Source organism: Protopterus annectens, chromosome 1.part1, assembly GCF_019279795.1.
Source record: "Protopterus annectens isolate FY-2018-M chromosome 1.part1, PAN1.0, whole genome shotgun sequence".
Lineage (NCBI taxonomy): Eukaryota > Metazoa > Chordata > Ceratodontiformes > Protopteridae > Protopterus > Protopterus annectens.
Window position 1 is genome coordinate 188955378 of NC_056726.1, and position 14446 is coordinate 188969823.

Below are 14446 nucleotides of genomic sequence, written 5' to 3' on the forward strand. Positions count from 1 at the left end.
AGTTTACAAGGATGTAGGGCAGTTGTCATTCTGTGCTATAATGTTGTACATTCTCATGTGTTCTTTCTCCATATTTGAGAGTGTGGCTTGCCAGACAATTTGGGACAGCATTTTCTCTTGGTTGATAGGCCTCCACACGGTTCCTCCACTTACGAAATCAGGCCATAGAAATGATACCTGTGACAGCCACTATGTGGTACAGGCATTCCGGTATACATGTTCAAAGCCTTATTCTGGTTGCAGAAACATTGTCTGTGTAGAAAATATTATTCTGTGACAAGCAAAATCTTAATCTTCTGGCTGAATAAGAGGCTTTCTTCCATGGCTAAATTGTATAACTCATTGGAAAAAAGATCCACTGACTCCAATTTGCTTAGAGAAACTGAAATTATAAATAATCATCAGCCACCTTTCATGGCTACTACGTGGCAGAATTAGTCATTCCTAAATGTTGCAAAGTGCATACAAATGTATATGTTAATGCATGAAAGCACCAGCAAACATGGCAAGAGGATAGCATTTATGTTAGTATGTGAGTAAAGGTTGAGAATGTTATTTCAATATACAAAATGTGAATAGAGGTTCAAGTGAAAAATTACTACTGAAAACCAGATTCATTCTAAATAAATGTGTATGAGGGACTTCCAATATTATGCTACAATAGGTATCTACTTTTCTGAAGTACAGGCTAACACAGAAGGTCTTTGGCTAATGAAGTTCGCAGATGACTGCAAACTAGGAGCCATAACTGAAACTCCTAATGATGTGGACGGCCAACAAAAGGGCCTGACTGCGACAGATGCCTGGTGTCAAAGCCATGGCCTCAAGCTCAATGCCAAAAAGTGCATTGTCATCCCCTTTGGTAAAAACTATGTACCCATGAGCTACCACAGAGGTGGTAGGCACTGAAAGTGTGATAAGAGACCTTGGGACACAGGTGGACAGTAGTATCTCCTTTGATAATCACATTGCCACAGTAGTCAGGAAATCCTTCTACATGGCACACCTCATCACAAAAGGTTTCTCATTCAGGAAAAAAAGAGGTCATTGTTCCCCTCTACTCGTCACTCATTAGACCTATTAAAGAGTACAACGCCCCTTTTGTTATGTACCTCACAAGACATCAACAACAACTGGAAAGGCCACAGAAATATCTCACAAAGAGGATTACCAGCCTCAAAAAGATGCCCTTGCAGACCATCACAAAAAACTCCAGCTTTACTCTGTTGCATATCGCCTACTCAGAGGCGATCTCTGCCTAACATACAAAGCTATGTCAAACCCAGAGCTGTTGGACATGCTCCACTTAAAGAAATCCCAATCCCAGTGGGCTACATGCTCTAGGGACCTAAACCTTGTCACCACAATAAACAGAACATGCTGGAGGGATAGATTCCTGTCCCAGAGACTTCCCATGCTCTGGAACAAACTACCTATCTATATCAAATAAAGCTCCTCATTAGCACTCTTCAAGAAAAATCTTGATGATTGGATGGGAAATACGAAATTCACCCCTGGGATCAGCTCTGTGGCTCTGCTCGACAGGGGCACAGGAAAATAATTTTCTTGGGTGGCGAAAGCCAGGGTACCTTTCTGGCTAGGCTTGTATAGGCCCTAGGGCTGAAGGCCTAGTACCTACCTATGAACCTATGAAACTATAATGCATTATCTTTAGCTGTTTCATCTATAAGTCACTAAACAGTAAAAAAAATAGTGTTTATTGAACTGGAACCCTGCTAGTTGGCTGTAAGATTATCTGCAATCCCTGAATGATGTCAAAAAGAATGAAGAAGAGCTTGTATGACTGGACCCCATCAGAGCAGCTGGCCCAGGCATAATTAGAATGGTCCCCTAGGATGGCGAGCCTAACTCCCTGAACAAGGCAGAAGAATTGGAGGTATCATTAATCACAATATATTCAAGAAACTTAAAAAAATGAATCAACAGATTGAGCAATATAAGCATAAAATGGATTATTATGCAGAAGCTAATGCAAACCAACTGTAAGATATAGACTCTGTGCTGACTGATCCCATATTAGTAATAAATGAAGAAAACTTGGCATTTAAGACTGAGCTGGAGTCATAGTTGGAACATGGTTAGGTATCACTAATAGAGCAGGAAACAAAGCCTGACAAAATATTAAGACTATGTAGAGTCCTTGTTGAACTAGAAAGGAGGGACTTGATCAGCTATGTTAGAAAGCTGCTTTCTGCCTGGACTGAGCTCCCATTATCCAAAATAAAAATTTTAAGCCCTCACAGAACAGCAAAGAATCCCCAGACAAATTGTCATCTGATTTGAGATCAGTGCTCTCCAGGAAAGGAAAGTTTCATTGGTATGGAAGCCAGGTAAACACTGGCTGTGTGGTAACATGAGGTTTTATATAAGATTTTTCTTTAAAAAGCAGAAGACAAAGGACATTATTTTCCCTTGATAAGGGCCCGCAGAGCCGAGAGTTTAAGTTCAAAGTACCACGTCCACTGATTCTTCTTTTCTTCTTTGGTGGTGGGTTACAATCCTATCGGGATACAAGCTGGGCCTAGAACAGTAGCAAGTTGAAGAGACAAACCTGAGATCAACAAACGAAAATGCAAATGACAACCCTTGTAGAGAAAGGTAATGAGCAACCGGCTCTGGTACCAAAAAAAGAAGAATGTTTGAGGCATTTTCACTTTTTAATTGCATGATTGTGCTGAATGATAGGATTGCTTTTAATGCTTGCAGTGAGCTGAGTAGCCACAATATTCCAGTAAGAAGCAAGCTGTGAGTGCGGTAATGCTGGTGTAGGTAATAACTTACTCTTCGAGGGAGAGGAGTGTACTGAGGATGCCGATCTCTCTCTGAAAATGATGAACATTTAGTATAATCAGTTGTATAGAAGGCCGGATGTTTATTTTAAAAAAATCCATGGCAAAAGGTTTGGCCATGTGCCACATGTACTAACTCGTAGGTCTTAGATAACAGGTAAGCAAGCTTGACTGGTCACTAGCCATGGATACAGGTAAGGAGTTCCAGACTTTAGCAACATGCAGTGAGTACAGACCATGCCCAGCAGATCTGATAGGGTTGTGGATAGAGAAGAGTTTTTGGTCATTGGATTATAATGACTGATTGAGAACATAGCTGTGTAGAATGATATTTAGTGCCAGACAAGCAGATGGATGTTGTATAATTTTATAAGTGGTATGAAGCTGTGTATATGTTAGTTGATGCTGTGGTTCTAACCAATTTAAGTGCTATACAGTGGTGGGTTCTAAAAGCGTATTTGCTGCAAATTTAGCCACTTTATTACAGCATTGTTCAAGTTTTGATTTTTGTGATGCATGGAGGTTAATAAGGATAGGAGTGTCATTAAGAAGGGAGGGAAAGTGGTAAGTAGAGGCAAGTGAAGTTTTAGTCACATTGGTGAAAAAGGTTTGGCTCTGTAAAGCATCAGTTGTTTCTTATGCAATTTTGCATATGCAGGTTAAATTTAGATTATTATCCGGTATCATCCCTAATAGCTTGGTATGAGAATGAGTCAATGGCTGTAACCATATGAGAAAGGACTATCCTGATTATATGAGCTGGTTAGTATATGTATTGGTTAATAGTGTTATTAGCTAAGAAAAGTCATTACTAGGTGTTGGAAATCCCATGACACGCCAGCTAATCAAGAACTTAAAACTTATTAAACAAGTAAGCTGAGGCATTTTAATAGTCAAATGCTATGGCTTTCATACTTTGATAACAGTTCATAATGGGGTAGTGGGGTTAGTGAGCAAGGCAGATGATAGTAAGGATATAATATTAAGAAAACCATAACTGATATTTATTAGATGGCACTTCTGTAAGGAGATGCTCATTTTGATTTGCTATGGTGGTTATAGCTCAGCTGAACAATGTAGTTTATAATAAATAAAGTTTGATTTGTTTAAAAACAAGGAAAAAGTTGCATATATAATACCTATATAGATATACATGCACATAATCACACTAGCACACACATACACATGCATATATTTATTTTATCTCTTTTTGCATTTAGTAACTATAACTTTATATTATCTATATTTCTGAGGGTCATTGAATTGCTGTCAGAAGATGTGAGTTCCAAAGGGTTAGGTACTATATAAGGAAGATTGTGCAACAGGGACACCAACGTCCATACTAGAGGAATCCATAGAAGAGCTCCCAGAAGCACCCAGATGCACAATGAAATAATACTATTCTGCAATAAATACATGTGCTTTGAGAATGTGTAAAACATGCATGTTTGACAAATCTGTGCATGAAAATGCTACTGCAGTTCATATAATATACACATCCTTGCAACATTAAGTATGTGATAATGCAACATGGGGGCAAGAGAGGACCTAATGGCACTGATGTAGGGTTATTCTATACTGAGTTATGTCCAGCTGATGGATTCAGAGACAGTGGGTCAGAGCTGTCTGGTCAAAATATCTTCCTTACTACAGTGCTAGCTGTGTCACTTGCAGATGTAGGTGTATAGTAATTATAGTTGTCCCAGTCCCTCTGTAGAATGGCTTAATCTTAGCCACATGCAAATTCCAAGCTCACATTCAAGCAAACAGCAATGAAAAGTATTATAGATGTCCCAGTCCCTCGGAGGAATTACTAAACTATAGCCATGTGCAAATTCCAAGTGCACATTCAAAGAAACAGCCATGAATAACACTGTATTTGCTTGATGGCAGAAAGGATATCAGGATGCAAACAGTAAAAATGTTTTAGTCTCTTTAATTTTATGCAGAGGTCAGGCATATTTTCATCGACCAGAGGAGGCAAAGATAGCAATTAATAAAGAGTCAAAATATTTTATTTGGGAGGGGAACAGAGTAAGAGTCAAGTGGGATAAGCTGATTCTCCCACTAGAACAAGGAGGTTTAAAATTACCTGATATGAAAGGATATTTTAGAGCTATACAGTTAACGCTCTTATACATATCACAAGCAGAAAGCTACAATTCAAAGTGTAAAGTGATGATGATAAAGGGGGGAGGGGTAATTTAAGAAATAAGGAAAGAATGAGATTTTGGATGCAGATTCTTAAGGAGAATAACAATAATAATCAGAATATTATAGTCGTAAAGTAGCAGAAAGTATGCTAATAATTAAGGCAATATGGGAATGGAGAAAAGAGATATTGCCAATAGGAATGACTGCAATTACGGGTACAGAGAATAGGCAAGGCTAGTGATTGCCTTCCCTACAGGGACTGATATCAGAGTATATTCAAAGAGAAAGGTATAGGGGAATTCTATATGAAAGACCTGCACTGGTTGAGTTTTTAATTACATACAATCTAGAATAGAAGCTACTGCTGAAAAAGGATAATTAGTAGGTCTTATAAAATATTGCACAATAACTACTGGAATCAATCAAACGAGGACTTAAAAGATTGGGAAGGGAGATTAGATATGCAGTTCAGAAAGAAGCAATGGGAGGACATATGTATGGCTCCTAAATATGCAATAAAATATAGTAGATTTAGGATTTTTGCCTGGAAGTGTTTGCGTAGATATGTGTTTGCATAGATACCCCAAGCAGACTCCAAAGAATTTTCCTGAGGTAGATGGCAAATGTTGGCAGTATAATGGTGAAGAAAGAGGTAACTGGAAGCACAAATGTTCTTGGAGTGTAATGAGCTGACAGACTTTAAAAATTCCTTATAGAATACTCTGTCAGGAATACTGAGTGAGCAAAAGAGTATAATTGAGGAAATAATTTTTTTGAGCTGGGATACAGGATCTGAATTGCCTAGACATAGTAAGGCTTTGCTAAGTTTAATTCTGGTGGCTGCTAAAAAAAAGTTACTAGAAATTGGAAATCAAAATGTAAACAATGTACCTGAAGAAGTGAATATTGTAACAGATTAAAGAACATGGAGTGGGATCTTTAGTAAAGTGTAGGAGTAAATTACATAGAAAAAAATAAAAATTGTGAGAACAATACCCACAGAAAAACGTTTTGAAGAAGCAATGAAGTTTAAGAGAAGGCAGGAATTGAACAATTTATGTAATGTTGCTTTGAGTGTATGATAAATAACAATATGTGCAATGTATAATGTTTATAAATATGAACTTGTTAATATGGTTTGATTACTTTTAATAAAAATATAAGTTTGCCTATGTAAAAAGAGATAATTCAGTAAAGATGTTAAAAAATTAAGCCTAACATGTCTGTTTTCAAGTATGTTTCACTCCAAGTTCCTCCTAGCAGCTTGATGGCCTCCAGAACACGCAAAGTTTGATCTGTTCCATGCCCAGTAGAGGGGGAGCATTACCTCAGGGCCAGTTTTAGGCCAATTGGACCTGTTTAGTCTAATAAAGCCCTGGTCTCTCAGAGGGCCCTCATCCCTATGCTATGACAGGGTCATTATGCTTTATGCAGCCTATAGGTTTGCCTGAGAGACACTACAACAACATGTAAGTCATTTTCCTACTGGTAGTCTTATTCCTGTAGTAGTTACAAGTGTTGTTAAGGGCAAAGATATTTCCCATCATGCAATGTAATAGTGATTAGGTCAGTATTATTAATACCTGCACCTTCACATCTCTTGTGTTGCTCATAGTGTTAGCTGCTTACACTAATAGCAATCAGTTGCTGTTACTGAGTGGCAACATGGTTTTCACCTGAAAATTGGTCAGGTCAACCAGATGGTTCCGTTTCAGTTACTGTCTTGTGAGACAGTTAGACCAGGCTTAATTTAAATACTGACAGAGATGAATGACATCTTCTCTGGCTTCTTTTTCTGACATGGGATTAATGATTGGTTGCTAATGAATAGAATTACAAGAAATAACTGTATAAAAAAGTCAGTGTCAAATAGTAGGAAAACTAAGTCTATAAACATAAACAAAAAGATTTCCCATAGTATGATGCGAGTTAACTGTTGATCAGTAAGACTTGTGACAGAATGTTACTAGTTCAACAGTATGGCAGAGAAATGCTTACTGCAGTCAGAGAGAGTAGCAAAATTACCCCAGAAAAGTGAGATAGGAGGTTTGCGTGCTGTGTTGGAAGCAGAGGTGGATAGAAAAAGTATTCACTTGGCTGAAAATGGACAAACAGCAACAGAACAGACTGACTCATAAATGTATTAACAGGGTTATTGCAGCTATAGAGTCACTTAAAAACAGGTAGCAAGCAGACACACCTCTCACACTCATAGTACAAGAAATCTGTGCAAAGCCATAAATATTGTGGGGACAAAGGCCCAGAAATAGGAAAATATTCGAAAGTTGACAGAGTAACAGGTTTTGCATTAGTATGAATTTTCTGAAGGTTATGAAGATAAAGAATGAGGCATCTATCATTTTTTTTCTGACTTCAGTCCTTAATGATTAGCCAGAAAACCAAATATTTTACTAGGAAAAGACCAAAATATGACTCCAAAATCTAGACATTCTGTGAAAATCTGGACAGCTGAGAGGTATACAAGCAGAACCTTAAAGCTAGAAAATGGTTGGATTGGTTTTGGGAAGAAGGGTATTATAGAAAGCTGAACAAACTGTGTGGCCTTTGCATGTTCTCCCTAAATCAATGAGGAACTCTGATTCCCTCGCTGTGTGGGAGGTAAGCTAGTTAACGCAAGTCTCCTGATATGCAAACCTAGGAGACAAACACTGACATGAGTTTTGCAGGGGGCAAAGTCCATTAGTATATACATTAAATTGGGTGTTTATTTATTTATTTATTTAACATTTCTTTACCAGGAAAGTCCGAATTGGAACAAAGCAATTTTCAGCAGAGGCCCAGGGAGAAACACTCCAGATGCATGTCTTTGAAATGTGGGAGAAAACCAGAGCACCGGGAGGAAACCCAAACAAACGCAGAGAGGACATGCAGACTCCACACAGAAGGCACTCCAGCCGAGAATCGAACCGGACTACCTCTCGCTGTGAGGAGGCAATGCTTTCGCTGCACCACTGCACATGTCCAGCTGTGTTGATGCTTTTAATACTGTAAGTCTGCATATGCATGCAGTCATGGAGTGCCCCATATGCTAGCATAGTTACACAGTGTGCACACAGTTATCATGAATATCTTAATGGCATATTGTTAAGGCATGCACTGACAGGACCAACATTGTAAGGTCACAGTGCAGACTTTGGGCCAGCACCTGTATATAGACAGATAAAGGCTCACTGTGACACAAGTAAGACAGCAACAAAATAGTGCCTTTAGCATACGGATTAGATGATCCTGGAAGGGGATCATACTGCCCTTAGTAGCATACCTGCCATGTCCTCATAAATTGTGCAACTAGCAAAATGTCTATAGCTATGACTCAGGCAAAGCTATATGTCATAAATTCTTACAGGGCCACTCCTGATACAGCTCAGAGTGATTATGTGGCCCTGGTAGAAAATTAAGAAGAAGCTTAATGGCATGAGTTGGATACATGTAAGGAGATTAGTTATGCACTTGAAGCACTCAGCCATATACTGACCATGACTAATTACATCACTGACCTGCAGAGTAACTTGGTTTTACCAAATTTCACATCCATGGTACATTCTATCATGTCACATGATCAGTAAACCATAATCTCATAGGTCATTAAGGAGCATTGGATTCAGTTCCTTCACCTTATTATATTTATCATCCTTCATTTTGTAGGATATGCATTTGGTTAATTTCGTACCTTTTTATGACGTAAGTACTGTTACTGCAATCTGCAAGACCAATGTATTGGGTTGCTCTGCCTCTGATTTATGCATACAGTATGTATTTATTTATATTTTGCTAATTGTTTTGGTTTCATTGGCCAAAGCTCACTTACAGGGAGGATACACAGCAAAACACTGTTGGCAAAATGGTTAGGGTGTTCACCTTGTAGATACAAGGTTTGATTCTGACCTGTGGCTATTGGCTAGGCTTAAAGTGGTCCTTTAGAGCAATTAGCCAAGTATTCTCCTATGAACCTATAATAAACAACTGTACACTGGTTATCGATATGTGACAGCCACAGCATTTAACAGCAAGACTTTACTAACTGCTAGCAGAGTGATTATATGTACATAACGGCAGTTACATTTCACAGTAGGAAATTACAACATGTTTAAACAGGACATATGATATAACAATCCACAGGAATGGTCTTCTTTGATTGATCAGTGCCCAGCATTTTACAGACCAGCTTACTGTCATCCAGTATGTCAGCTTGGTATAAATAAATTAAACTTTTAAGTTTTTTTTTTTTTTTGTCAGGATGGTTATATACCTGTACCTCCCATTTTAGGGGCTCTGCCTCCACACCACTAATCTCTAAATGTAGTACCTTAGGGGTCATACCACCTCAGAGAAAAGGCAAATACATGGATTCCACTTTCTCTGAAATGTTGCAATCTGTGTGGTAATGTATTCAGAGAATGAGGGTATGGGGGGTGAAACCCTCACATAAAGTGCTACAAAATCAAAACTTCAGCATTTATTTATTTATGTGATAGCCAGTAGGGAAAACGTGACAACGTGGTCAGCTTCCTTGGTGATGGGTTCTTCAGAAATGAGAAATCAAAGTATGGTTAACAGGAGAAATTGACTAAAAGAAAATAGTGCACGACTTATTAGGTACGGATCAAAGCGTTATAGAACAGAGACAGCTAATACACCAAAGAAAACGCTGCATATACACCTGTCGCATGTGAGCTGATTATAACCAAATTAGCTTGAACTGTAAGGAAAAAAGAATATGGTATAGCCTTTTGTGCTCTCAAGTGACTTTCACTATCAAGGGACTGAGACTGCATGGGTAAGTTAGTATTGAATTTGTGAGTATATCACATTTTCTTTTTTTATTTATTTAACATTTGTTAACTGGGAAAGTCCAACTTGAAACAAAGACAATTTTCAGCAGAGGCCCAGGGAGAAACACTCCAGATGCATGTCTTTATAACATGGGAGGAAACTGGAGCACCCAGAAGAAACCCAGACAAATGCAGGGAGGACATGCAGTCTCTGCACAGAAGGCACCCCAGCCAAGAATTGAACTGGAGAAACTCTTACTGTGAGGCAACAATGCTACCGCTGCAGCACTGCGCTGTCCTCTGGTTTGGCACATGTCCAAGTGAGTGGCACATAACACATTGTCAGAGAAACAAAGGTCTATGAACTGTAATGAGAAAAATATATATGCATATAGGTTCATAGGTTCATACTAGGCTATCTGCCCTGGGGCAATTATAAGCCTAGCCCAATTCTGTATGGCTTACGCCACCCCTTGATTTGAGTATACTGTGCCCTTTTTAAGGTATAGTTTACTGTGCATCTGTCTAATAGTGACACGGGAGTAATCCCTGGGACAAACCTACGATCCCCCATCCACCTATCGAGATTCTTCTTGAAGAGATTCAGTGAGGTGCTCTGCCTCACATGAACTGGAATTCTATTCCAGAGTGAAGGGAGCCTCTGGGTTATGAACCTGTCCCTCCAGCAAGTTCTATTTATTTCTGTGCTGAGGTTCAAGTCCCTCAAGCATGTGGCTCTAAGGGATTTAGATTTACTGAGGTGGAGCATGTCCATTAATTCTGGATTTGACATAGCTTTGTATGTCAGGCATAGAGCCAAGTAGGCGGTATGCAACTGAGTAGAGCTGGAGTTTTTAACCGAGCAGCATATGGCATCTGTTTGAGACCCTTGATCCTCTTGGTGAGATACTTTTGGGGTCTTTCTATTTGCTGCAGGTGTCGGGTAAGGTACATCCCAAAAGGGGCATTGTATTCTATGATGGGCCTGATGAGGGATGAATAAAGCGGCATGATTACCTCTCTTGATTTAGATGTGAAACCCTTCGTGATGAGGTGGGCTATGTAGAAGGTCTTTCTAACCACTTTGGCAATGTGGTTTTCAAAGGAGAGATTGCTATCAACTTGGGTCCCCAGGTCCCTAATAACTTTCTCTGTACTTAATGGGTTTCCGCCTATGTGGTAATTTGTGGGCACATTGTTTTTGCCAAAGGGTATGACTACATTTTTTGGCATTTAGCTTTAAACCATGGCACTGGCACCAGTTATCTGTCTCTGTGAGACCTTTTTGAAGGATGTTTGTGTCAGCTGGAGAGTTGATTATGGTGCCCAGTTTGCAGTCGCTCTGAACTTGGTGAGCCATAGTCCTCCCACGTTTGCCTGTACCTCGGAAAAGTATATACCAAACAAGAGTGGTCCCAGGACAGAACCCTGTGGGACACCACTTTTGACCGGTTTCGAGTCTGACATGGCTCCAGCAACTCTTACTCTGTGGGTTCTGTCTTTGAGCCAGTTTGTGACCCATCTTGTGACATAGGGATTTATATTTAAGCTGGATAGCTTATCTATGATGCCCGAGTGGGGTATTGTGTCAAATGCCTTTGCAAGGTCCAGATAGGTTGTGTGGACTACCTTCCCTTCATCTATGGCTTTGGTGACTGTTTTGAAGAAGTCAACCAGGTTCAAAAGGCAGGATCTGCCCTTGACAAAGCCGAACTGGGTAGGATCTAGTGTCCGTAGGTCCCCAATGTCTTTGTTTATGAGCTCCATGATGATCCTCTCCATAGCCTTGCAGACTAAGCTAGTCAGGCTTATGGTGCGATAGTTTCCAGGGTCCGTAGAGGCTCCACCTTTGTGGAGTGGGACCACTGTTGCTGTACGCCATTCTGTGGGCACATATCCTGTAGTGAGGCTGAGATTGTATAGCTGTTTTATTTGAGGGATTAGTTCCTCTTGGAGTTCATGTAGGATGCAACCTGGGATGCCATCTGGTCCCATGGAAGCAGTGTTTTTTGCTTTGGAGAGGGCAGCCTTCACCTGAGCATCAGAGATGTTTGGGAGGCAGCCCTCTGCCGGGATAGATACTGGCTCTTTTAGGGGGGAGGGGGGGGAGTTTGCACTGAACCTGTCTGCCAGGATATTGGCGATGTTTGTGGGTTCAGTGTATTTTTGTCGTTTAGAATCAACTCAGAACAAGTCTGGGAGTTGCATCCCAGGTTTCTAACATAACTGAAAAAAGCCTTATGATTGTCTTTGGTGTCCTGTGCAATTTTTCTCTCGAAGCTGGCCTTGGAGGATTTTATGAGGGATCATAATTTTTTGCTAGTACTGATCAGAGATGCCTTCCCTATTAGGGATTTTGCTCTATCATGTAGTAGCTTCCTCCTTCTGTTGTACAGTTTATTTATGGCAGGGGTCCACCAGACTGGATGCCTGCCTTTGGATGATTGGGTCTTGGTTTTGTTTGGGATAGCATGATCCATGCATTCCTGGAGATGTCCGTAGAATGCGTTTATATAGGATTCTGCAGTTTGGGCCATAGTTTCCACTGGCCCTGGGGCCTTGAAGGATTCCACTTCGGTTTTGAGAAGTGAGAAGTTCGCTTTTGAGAAGTTTTTCACTGTGGTTTTCTGGGCTGGGGGTGGGGTCGGGATGTAGACATCCAGTGAAATTAATTTATGGTCTGATCTTACCAATGAGGGATATACTTCTGGTGTGGAGCATAGAGTCCCCATGTTGGTAATGATCAGGTCTAGTATGTTGTCCCCTCTTGTGGGAGTTGTGACTAGTTGTTCCATAGCATTTGAGTTTATAATTTCCAGGAACCTTTGGGCTATGGTGCTGGGGCTTGACTAGTGCTCCCAGTCAATGTTTGGGTAGTTGAAGTCGCCCAATATAATGGTGTTCGGAGAGATCTTCATGTTCTCCAATGTTTTCAGGAAAGCCGAGTGGGATTCCTGACTTTGAGAGGGTGGTCTGTAGGATGCTATAAACTGAAAAGCAGTCTTGCCCACTGTTAGTTGCACATGGATGGTCTCCGATACTTTGTGCAGTGCCACTAACCTGGAGGTGTGGATATCCTTGATAAATATGGAAACTCCCCCTCCTTTTGTGGTTCGGTCTGGGTTTTGGGGCCGAAAAGCATGATATGAGGTATAGCCTGGTAGTGCTGGGGTGCTCTCTGGAGCCTTGAACCAGGTTTCTGTCACTGCACAGATATCGATGTTCTCCATACTGAGGAGAGCTTCGAGTGCATGCATCTTGAGGTTAAGACTTCTGGCATTTAGCAGCATTACCCTTAGTTTCTTGTTCCTTGTGCTGTCTATGAGGGTGGGTTTGACTTTTGAGCCTTGCCTAAAAAAGGCACTATGGGGGTGGCAAGAGCCTTTGCCAATATCCGAAAGCCCAGTGGGTGACAGGTGCAAGCCGTCCCTAGCGAAGCAATGTGGCTTGTCGAGCATGTCATCCCAGGCTGACAGACACTGGATCCCCTTTGAATGACACCAAAATTTTAGCCAATTGTTAAAATCGATCATTTTGTCTTTGTACTGTGGCATCATTCTAGGTGAGGGTAAGATGCTGCTCAAGGTCAGGGTCATACCAGCTTGGGCTACATGATCAGAGAGCTCCTCTATGTCTCTTTTCATGTAGTCCAGGGAGGTACGTCTCAGGTCATTCACACCAGCATGTACAATGACCGAGTCATATTTGTATTTGCTTTGGAGTGACCCGAGTGCTTGCGTTATGTGGCGGATCCTAGCACCCGACAGGCAGCTCACCGTGACCTTCTCTTTATTCAGCCTGGTGAGCGGGACATCAGTGTGTCTGACAATAGAGTCACCTATTACAAGAGTATCAGGTGTGTTATTCAGCCTTAAGGGCTGTGGCTGCTTGGCACACTGACTTTGTGGGCTATGTGTTGTGCATGTTTTGTTTTGAGGTAGCTTTTGCTTGGATGTCTGCTTTGGAGGTCTCTGTTGCTTAGGTAGATTTTTATTTAGAGCCTCCCAGTATGTTTTTGTGTATTTATGTGTTTGGTTCTTATCCATGATGTACGATACCTTATGTTCCACAACATAACACTCTTGTTGCAAAAACATTAAAGACTAATCCATGCCACATCACTCCACTGTCACAGAAGTTTTCTTTCTGATTATACTACAAGTGATTTGGCTTCAGTTAGAGTCATTAGAAGCACAAGGCAAGCAGGGAGGGGTGGGAATTAGTGTCCAGCTGTCAGTGCCCTGATTTTAGAGGGAGCATTAGGGAGCCAGCTGCAGCAGCACTGATGCCTAGCAGTAGTTACATAATTCACTTTTTAATGGACTAGAACTTTCCGCTTGGGGCCTTGTGTCCATATAAAGTACATGAATGAACAACAGACTGTCAGGCATTATTATTTGTGGGTACCACACAGATCAAGGATTAAATACACTACATACACCTTGAGTACTCTAACCCGAAAATGCGCACACTCATGATCTCTGTGACAGTGCCCATTGTGAGGTTGTGTATGGATAATTTGACTATATGGCTATTGTGGAGACATGGGAATAGCTTATGAGAATGTATGATCATGGATAAGAACTTGCAAATAGATAAATAACTCCCAAATGCTAAAGGTGGTCTGTCACAAAAACAGCCAATATTGGCAGAAAAAAAGACAGAAAATCCACCCAAGGATGGCCAATC